The following is a 10,176-nucleotide window of genomic DNA, read 5'->3' on the forward strand; positions in this document are numbered from 1 at the left end:
GCCCATTGTGGAGTTTCTTCAGAGGACATGATGTCACCGTGGGCCCGGTGACGGAAGCCAGGATTGTGGAGTTGCCTTGGACTCCCACCTGACTCACTTCGGCCGACGGCATTCTCCATGTGGGGGGAGTAATGACATTTCTGCCATCGGGCTTATGATGTTGCCGGCTTCCTGTGTCCCCCAGGGTCTCCCCTTAGCCTTCTGACAGTATCTGGGCTTGCTGGCATGGACCAAAGGACACCCAGAATCCCGACACATACCAAAATCCAGACGCTTGAGTCCTTTTATAAAACGATGTCTTATTTACATCTAACCTACACAATCTTAGGGAGACTTTACATCATCGCCACACTGTTTACCACGCCTAACAGTATTACATTGTTACAGTATTACATTATATTAGTATATTCCTAACAGTATATACATTGTTACACAGGGAATAATGACAAGAAATAAAGTCTGTGCATACTCAGTGCAGATGCAATTTTTTCCCTAATGCTTTCTTTCTTTTTTTTTTTTAAGATTTAATTCCATTTATTTGAAAGGCAGAGCGACAGAGGGTGAGAAGGAGAGAGAGAGAGAAAGAGATCTTCCATCCAGTGGTTCACTCCCCAAGTGGCCTCAACTGCCAGGGCTGGGCCAGGCCAAAGTCAGGGGCCAGCAGTTCTATCTGGGTCTCCCACATGAGATGCCGGGACCCACGCACGTGGGCCACCTTCTGCTGCTTTCCTAAAGCATCAGCAGGGAGCAGCTGGGACTTAGCTGGGGCTCCAAGACGGGATGCTGGCCCCAGAAAGTCTCCAGTGAGTGGTCTGGGGGGCGGACCCGAGGGTGTGGGGCCCGTGGACACAGAGGCCGACTGACGGCTGAGGATTCCAGGTGCTTCACGGTTCGGTTTTCTGGGCGCCCTTCCTCAGTGTGTTCACTGCTATGTTAATACTCCAGGTTTTTATTAGGGAAGCAGCATGTTATAAATAATGTTACAAATATAACATATATAGTATCACGATATATAAATAATATGTTACAAATATCACTTTATACTCGTGGAGAGGAGGAGTGTGAAAGATTTATGGCTATTCCAAAACACAGTGTGGTGATGAGCGACATGATGTAACACATGCGTTATGGCTGAAATCCAAGGGAAAGACTCCAAATTGGCTGGCGTGTCTGGATTTTCCCGAGGGCTTTAGGGTTTGCTGTCTAGCCCCCGCCCCCCCCAACTCCCCGCCCCACAACACAGCAGCGTAACTTCCCTCTGGAAGGGGGGTGCGGAATACAGGTTCCTTCCTCTTGCCGGCGCCCTCTGCTGGCAGGAACCAGATCTTTCCCCATGTGTTGGACTGTGTTGCCCCCTAGGGATCCGCCTCAGCATCTCCCTCCCAGGCCCGGTGGCCAAGAATTCACCTGCGGCCGGTGTCCTGTGTGAGGAGCTGCAGGGGACAACTGCTTCCAGCCCTCAAGTGCACATTCAAGGAGCAAGACACTGTGATCATCTTGGAAAAGCACACACCAGGGCTGACAATCGGCACTCTGCGCATGCACCAGGGTGGCGATGATCAAAGACAGGGGCTGCATGTGCAGAGCCTTGCAACCTGCAGGGGCCTGTGACACCCACTTTCTGATTTAGCTGCTTCAGTCACAGCCCTGAGGAAGTCAAAATTGGGTTGTGAGACCCAGAGTGACCGTCGTCAGATGCGACCGTTGGCAGCCGTGTTGGCGGTCGGCTGATGCTGTCTCGTCTCCAAGGTCAGCCTGAACAGAGTCTGGTTTCAAAGAGAAAAAAAAATCCCTTGAGTGTGGCTCGTCACTGTTATCTTTCCATTGCACCTGGGCATCGTTCCTCTGCCTCCCCCGAAATCTCTCGGTGGACGGAGGTGAGCACCGGGAGGCCCCCTCTCCCCCGGGCGGCTTTCTGGTTCTGACTGCCGCCACCGGCGTCCTGGAAATTACAAAGAGCACTTGCACATCCCGTGGTATGCTTCTTCCTGGGAACGCAAAGTCAACACCACTCCGAGGCCATGGCTGCTTTTCAAGCTGAAGTCGGTGACGTTGTCCCGCTGTCATCCGAGTGAGCGAAATCAAACCGTGGGAAAGGTGCTTCTCTTCCTCTCATCTTTGAGGAAAAAAAAAAAGGCCGCCATGCACCCTCTCTCGGGGCGGGGATGGGGTGGGGGTTGGGCTGCCACCCAGCCATGCAGGCTGAGGTGTCTACACGCCGGAGCTAGAATTTTCTACTGCAGCTGGGTAGGGAGCAGTGACTCCCACTCAGGAACGCCACGCGGCCAGGGAGGAGAGGCAGCTCATAGAGCCTTTCGCCTTGGACTTGGTGCGACCTTCTGCTTTTCCGGAGAGAAGCCCCTCACCCAGGACCCCCAGCAGGCCTCTCCGCTTCTGGCTCAGGGCCTTTTGTGATAAAACAAAAACATAAAGAGATGCGGTTATGCCATACTCCGAGTCCACAGGGCAGGGTGTACCTGTTACACGCCAAGGTACTTCGCAAAGCTCGTGGGAAAATGGAATTAAAAGATAAGTTTCTTTATGTGCAGAAGTTTTGATAGCCATCCATTTTTTTTAAAGATTATAAGATTTATTTATTTGAGAAGCAGAGTTACAGACAGACAGAAGACAACAGCAGAGATCTTCCAACTGCTGGTTCTCTCCCCAAGTAGCCGCAATGGCCAGAGCTGGGCTGAGCCAAAGCCAGGAGCCAGGAGCTTCTTCCGGTCTCCCACGCAGGTGCAGGGGCCCAAGCACTTGGGCATCTTCTGCTGCTTGCCCAGGTCCTTATCAGGGTGTTGGATCAGAAGTGGAGCAGTTGGGACTGGAATCGGTGCTCATATGGGCTGCCAGCACTGTGGGCGGAGCCTTAATCTGCTAACACCACAGTGCTGGGCCCTCCGTCCGTTCCGTAGCCCCCATTGTCTGTGAACTTTCTGCAGGCGTGGGTTTCAAGAATAAAAACCAAAAAAGCGCTGTACAGCATAAGGAACTTATCTTTTGATTGCATCTTCCCGTGAACCTTCTGGAGTCCTCCTTCCGCTTGGGTGAGATACGGGCCTGTGGGGAATGCTCAAGCCCAGGAGCCCTCGCTCGCACACATGCGCAGGGGCTGGGGCTCTCCCTGGGAGTGACTCTGCACCCCGCCTGGCGGTGATTCTCAGGACGGCTGGGCAGTCGCTGTCAGAGTAACGTCAACTCCCAGCAGTTTGCTCTTAGCCAACATTAAAATCCTCCGACGGGATCAGGACCTTTCGCCCTTACTTGCAAGTTTGTCTTCTCCAGGTGCTGGGCTGGGAGTCACTGCCTCCACCTGCTCTTTGAGGCTGGGGAGGGAGGGGGAAAGGGCAGGGCGGGTCGGGGGGGTTCAGAAGCAGCCTCTCATTCCCCTGAGACTGCTCTTTGCAGAAATGGGTTTGCCTCCGGAAACAGCATCTTGGAAGCTGCAAGCCGAGAGCAGTGAGGCCAGTGGGGACGGGCGACCTTGGGCAGTGGCGGGGTGGCCGGGAGCCCCCTTGGAAGATGGGGGAGGTCCTGTCCCAGGCATGTCTGGTGGCCTTGTGTTGCAGTCTGTGGAGGCACGAGCCTCTAACACGCATCTCGTATGCTGGTGACCATCTCCAGTGGCTGCCTGGTCCACTGTCGCTGCACCCTTGTTCCAACCGCAGCCACACGGGGTCAAGGGCGCGCCCTCACTCTGAGACTTTGCTATGGGAACTCAGAAGCACAAAGTAGAGCTCTGATGTGTTTGTGTCTACTCTTCTTTCTTTCCTTCTTTTTTAGGATTTATTTATTTATTTGAGAGGAAGAGTTACAGTCAGAGAGAGAAGTCTTCCGTCTGCTGGCTCACTTCCCAGATGGCTGCAATGGCCGGAGCTGGGCAGATCTGAAGCCAGGAGCCTCTTCTGGGTCTCCCACACGGGTGCAGGGGCCTGAGCACTTGGACCATCTTCCATTGCCTTCCTAGGCCATCAGCAGAGAGCTGGATCGGAAGTGAAGTGGAACAGCTGGGACTGGAACCGGAACCCACATGGGATCCACAGGCAGAGGCTTAGCCTACTGTGCCATAGTGTCCGTCCCTCTCCCTCGCTTCTACTTTATAACATGCATGCACAATTGCTTAATACGTGGATGATGTAGGTAGAGACCCAGGTGCAGGGAAGCACTCTGATATCTTAGAATAGGAGGTGCGCCATCAACGCAGACCCTGTCGGCTGAGCTGTCACCCCGACTGCTTCCTTGCCAGAAGGGCTCTGCTTTTGTCCTGCTGTGCGCTCTCTAAGCTTCCCATCTCCTGCCCAAGATGGAGAGAGTCCACGCCGCTGAGCAGTGCTGGCAGCCCTGGTGGCCGGCTCAGGAGTGAGCAGCTGACCCTGTTCTGGCCACTGAGACTTTGTGGGACATCTGAAGAGGTTTCCAGTTCCTCCAAAAACAAACCAGAGAGAGAAGAGAGGCTCTCTCATTCTCCTTTGGAAGTTATGGCCGTTCCTACTCTTGGGACATGGCAGCCACTTTGTGACGATGAAGTGAATGAGTCAGGCAAAACTGAGGTAGACAACAACTGATGATAGAACAAAGACGTGAGGACAGCTTGACCCTTGGTCTCTGGGACTGGCTGAAGAGTTAACCAAGCTGAAGCTCTGAGCTCATTTTCGTGGGAGGCTCACCTCCTTGTAGAGCTCACATGCCGTTAAATCTGGAAGCATCCTGAACAGGAGTCGGTCTATTCACAGACCGCTGGCCCGCGTCCCTGCGTATCGGTTCTCTTTTCTGTTTCCATTTAAAGCATTGTTGCAGGAAGTGCACAGTGCAGAGTGAACTGCAGGTACCTGCTGTCTGCCGGTCTCTACAGTTTACTCACGTCTCCTAACTGAGACTGGACACCCAGTGCCTTGGACAAGTCCTCGCCGCCCCAGCCACCACCCTCTGCTCTCTGTCTCTGTGGATGTGACCGCTGTGTGTCACATGCGGTGTCTGCCCTCCTGTGACCAGCGTATTCCATGGGTAGTGAAATAACGCCTGGACTTTCACTTCTTCCAGGATTTCCTTCTTTTGAAGGCTGAATAATATTCCATGATATGTGTAGACTGCATTTTCTTTATTCCTTGGATAGTTAGGTTGTTCCCACAGCCCAGCTAGTACGGACAGTGCTGCCATGATCCCAAGAGTGCTAGTACTTATTGGAGATCCTGCTTTCAGTTCCTGGGGACAGTCACCACATTGCTAAGTGAGATGGTGATTCTGTTTGTGCTGCCTTTGAAGAACTTAATGTAATTTTCCATACTGGCTGTGCCATTTTGCATTGCCGTCAATAACATACAAGGGTTCTAATTGCTCCACGTGCTCTACAATGCTTATCATCATTATTATTTTTTAAAAACATCCCAGCAGGTATAGAATGATATTTCCTTGTGGTTTGGATTTGCGTCTCCCTGCTAAGTTAAGCATCTTTTTTGTATACCTATTGACCATTTGTATGCCTGCCTTGGAGAATGTTAATTCAAGTCCACTGTCCATTTTTATAGCGGGCCATTAGGGATTTTTTTTTCCTGTTGAGTTGCAGGAGTCCCTTACGTATTTTGATAATTAACCCTTTATCAGAAATATGGTTTGCAATGTTGCTGCCCGTTCTGTAGGCTGTCTTTTCACTCTGCTGATTGTTTCTTTTTCTGAAAGAAGCGTTTCAGTTGAGGTAGTGCCCCTGGCCTATTTTTGCCATATCTATAAACTCAATGCCAAGACCAACGTCATAAAACTTTCCTCTTAAGTTTTCTTCAAGTTTTAAAGTTTCAAGTTTTTTTAATAGAAAACTTTTATTTAATAAATATAAATTTCAAAAGTACAGCTTTTGGATCATGCCAGTTCTTCCCCCTATAACCACCCTCCCACCCGCAAACCATCCCATCTCCTACTCCCTCTCCCATCCCATTCTTCATTAAGATTCATTTTTAATTATCATAGACAGAAGACCAACTCTATACTAAGTAAAGATTGCAACAGTTTGCACCCACACAGACACACAAAGTATAAAGTACTGTTTTAAGATTAGTTTCGTCATTAATTCTCATAGTACAACACATTAAAGACAGAGGTCCTACATGGGGAGCAAGTGTACAGTGACTCCTGTTGTTGATTTAACAATTGACAATCTTATTTATGATGTCAGTGATCACCTGAGGCTCTTGTCATGAGTTGTCAAGGCTATGGAAGCCTCTTGAGTTCACAAACTCCGACCTTACTTAGACAAGGCCATAATCAAAGTGGAAGTTCTCTCCTCCCTTCAGAGAAAGGTACCTCCTTCTTTGATGGCCCCTTCTTTCCACCGGGATCTCACTCACAGAGATCTTTCATTTAGGTCATTTTTTTGCCACAGTGCCTTGGCTTTCCATGCCTGAAATGCTCTCATGGGCTCTTCAGCCAGAACCAAATGCCTTAAGGGCTGATTCTGAGGCCAGAGTGCTGTCTAGGACATCTGTCATTCTATGAGTCTGCTGTGTATCCCACTTCCCATGTTGGGCTGTTCTTTCCTTTTTGATTCTATCAATTATTATTAGCAGACACTGGTCTTGTTTATGTGATCCCTTTGACTAAAGTTTCAAGTTTTACACTTAAGTCTTTAACCCACTTTGAGCTGATTTTTGCATATGTAAGATAAGGGTTGTATTTGATTCTTTCCCATATGGATATACAGTTTTATGAACACCATTTGTTGAAGAGACTTCCCTTTTCCTATTGGGTGATCTTGGCATGATCATTGCAGACCAGTTGACTATATGTGTACGGGTTTATTTCTGGGCTCTCTATTCTGTTCCACTGGCCCATATATCTGTCTTTATGCCAGTATTATATTAGTTTAATTATTGAAGTTCTGTAATATATTTAGAAATTCGAAGTGTGATATCTCCAGCTTTATTCTTCTTTCTCAAGTTTGCTTTGGCTATTTGAATTCTTTTGTGTTTCCACATGAATTTTAGGATTTTTCCTTCTTTCTGTAGAAATTGTCACTGGAATTTTGATAGGAATTATATTGAGTTTGTAGATTTTTGTGGGGCAGTGTGTCTACTTTAACAATATTAGCACTTTCAATCCATGCACACAAGATATTTTTTCATTTATTTGCATATTCTTTAACTTCTTTCATCAATGTTTTGTAGTTTTCAGTACACGAGTCTTTCACCTCCTTCAGGTAAGCATATTCCTGAGTATTCTATTGTTTTTCATGGTATTGTAAATGGATTTCCCCCTTAATTTCCTTGTTAGCCATACTTAAATAGAGACAAACATAAAACTAGGACTGGAGTCCTAGACAGGTAGCTCAGGTATAATTACAAAACCAAGATTTGCAAATTAGACAAACAGAAAATTATAAAACCAATAAAACTCAGATGAACAACAGTAATGCGACAGATGGTGATGTTTTGTTGAAGTAAAATAAGTTGGCTATAATAGCACAAGGAGCAAAACTCTTGTTTGTTTCAATGACTGGTCTTCAAAAAGTTCTGTGCATAATGCGTGTGATAAAAAAAGCTCCATGGATTTCAAGTTTCTTGCACCAAAATAAACTTACCTTTCATAGAGATTTATTTTTATTCTATTTGAAAGGCAGTGTTACAGAGAGGCAGAGGCAGAGAGAGAGAGAGAGAGGTCTTCCATCCTCTGGTTCGCTCTCCAGATGGCTGCAATGGCTGGGGCTAGGCCAATCCGAAGTCAGGAGCCAGGAGCCTCTTCTGGGTCTCCCAAGTGGGTGCAGGGACCAGGCACTTGGGCCATCCTCTACTGCTTTCTCAGGCCATCAGCAGAGAGCTGGATTGGAGGTGGAGCAGCTGGGACTCAAACAAGCACCCATATGGGATGCCGGCACAGCAGTCAGCGGCTTTATCCACTACACCACAGTGCTGACCCCTAAACTTACCTTTTAATTCTGCTTCCCCGTAACCTTTTGGAGGTGCCCTTGTGTATGTTCCAGAGTTCTGGCTGTAGACTCAGACTGCTTGGGCCCGAATCACGGCTCTGCCTCTTAGTGGCAGTGTGATTACTTGACCCTTGTGGGCGTGGCTGCACACACACGTGTCCAGCTCTCCCAGCCTCCCTGTTCTCTGCTGGGACACTGCCTTCCTGGAGGTGGTGTTTACTCTTGGTTTCAGGGAATAGACTTGCCCAGCATTCACACTTCATAATTGCCAAAGACTCTGGCTCCCTCCAAAGAGCTCTGCACAAATTCACCCTGGATCCACCTGGGACGGCTCCTCCCTCACTTTCCAGCCAGACCCCTCCTGCTCTGTGCCTTGCCCTGGGCTGGGGACAGGAGTGCATCTTGGAAGGAGGGACAACTTCCTGAGCTCACATTCCTATCCCGGGCAGAACCCCGGCCACTCAACACTTGACGCTGCAGGAGGATGGGCGTCTCCTGCCTGGCAACAGGGGCGCAGGGGCGCAGGGGTGCAGGGGCGCAGGGGCGTAGGGGTGCAGGGGCGCAGGGGTGCAGGGGCGCAGGGGTGCAGGGGTGCAGGGGCTCAGGGGCACTACCAGGCCCAGCATCCGGCAGCCTGCAGATGCCCACAACTTCTGTGTTTTGTGAATTTGCATGTTCTATCGTTCTATTTTTTAAGAGAAATCACTTGAGCTATAAATATGCCTAGGCTGAATCTTAGACTACTTCCACTTTTTGGAGAAAGGCTCTTCATGTGTTTCAAGTTTTCACAAAATGATTCTATGAAAATTTGGTAACTAGTCGTAAATTCAAAAGTAGTCCCAGTGCATTGGACTCCTCGGGTTCTGCCTGTCAGGTGCCATCTGCTAATTCCATTATGCTGAGTGTCTTTAGCAATTCCTGTACTGGATTCTCTGTCTGTCTCTTTCTGCTCATGTGTACAGGAGAACCAACATTCCAGGGCCAGTGGCTTTCGATGAGGAATACAATGCTTGTGTGTCATTGCGTTTACAAAGCAAGATGGAAAGTTCTCGAAATTTCCTTTCAAAGGCAAAGTTGGAGCAAGGGGCAATCCGGGCCCAGGTGCTCCTGGGAGGAAGCAGCAGAGCCGAGCCAGAGCCGGAGCCGGTCCGGTTTCGGACCCCACCCGGGATGGCGTCCAGGCTCGGCGCGTTCCTCAGCCTGCTTTCCCTCCTCTAAGTAAGGCTTTCTTACCTCCTTCTTGGACGCGTTAAAAGAGGAAAGCCATGTGATCTTCCAGTGTTTTTCTCTTTCTTGGCTCAGCAAAGTGAAATTTAAGGCTCAAACCGCGGAAATGCCAAACTTTCCGAGGCAACTTTTCCTGGGTTAGAATCAACCAGGGCTGGGAAGCATCAGGTCTTCTTTTCTTGGCTTAACCAGTCCCAGAGGCGTAGGAACAAAGCCACATCATGGAAGGGAGCCGTGTCTGTGCAGCCGAGGGGTTGGTTAGGGCTGGATGTGACGGAGGAGGACAGGGAGAACGGAAACACAGACAGTAAAGCTGAAAAGGGTCCCCTTGCCTAGACCGCTGTCTCCTCGCCGACACCAGGCTGCAGCTACAAAACTTGGTGCTACTGATGGAGCACCTGCTGTATACCAGGCTCTTGCCAGATACCATTCCTACTCCTCACAATAGCCCAACGAAACAGACGAGGTGGTCAGAGGCTCGGGGGGTGTGCGACTTGTCCAGTAAATGGTGGAACCGGGCTTTGAATGAGCTCTCCTTGATGCTGTAACCTGCTCATTCCACCACTGTCCTTTTGCCTACCACGCGAGCCTCACCTTCCCGCAAGTCAGAAAGAGAAAGTCCAGATGGGCCAGGGCAAGGCCGTCATCACCCCATTGGGGCCCCACTGGTTCCGCACGAGGGGGAGATGCATCTTCTAAGGGGGGAGGCCTGAGTGTGGAATTGGGGAGTCAGAAGGAGAGTTTGGGGGTGTCCTTTGCATTTAGTTAAGCAGCGGAAGCAGGAGAAAATGAGTGTGCTTTCTACGATGTTATCGCTAGGGATCTATGTGCCCTCACCGTGAAATTTCTCTCACATCCCACGAGCCAGTTCTGGAAATTCTATCAAGAGCTACACCCGGACATTTGCACGGATGCAGGTGAGAGGTGACACGAGCCTCCCTAGTGCAAGGCTGCCTGTGGCGAGGGGGAGAAGCCCTGGTGGTGAGTGTGCAAAGGCACGGGCTCAGAGCCAGAAGTCGGGTGCTCTGGTCCGTCCT

This window comes from Oryctolagus cuniculus, chromosome 5 (genome assembly GCF_051225735.1).
Source record: "Oryctolagus cuniculus isolate XC-2025 breed Fujian yellow rabbit chromosome 5, ASM5122573v1, whole genome shotgun sequence".
Taxonomy (NCBI): Eukaryota; Metazoa; Chordata; class Mammalia; order Lagomorpha; family Leporidae; genus Oryctolagus; species Oryctolagus cuniculus.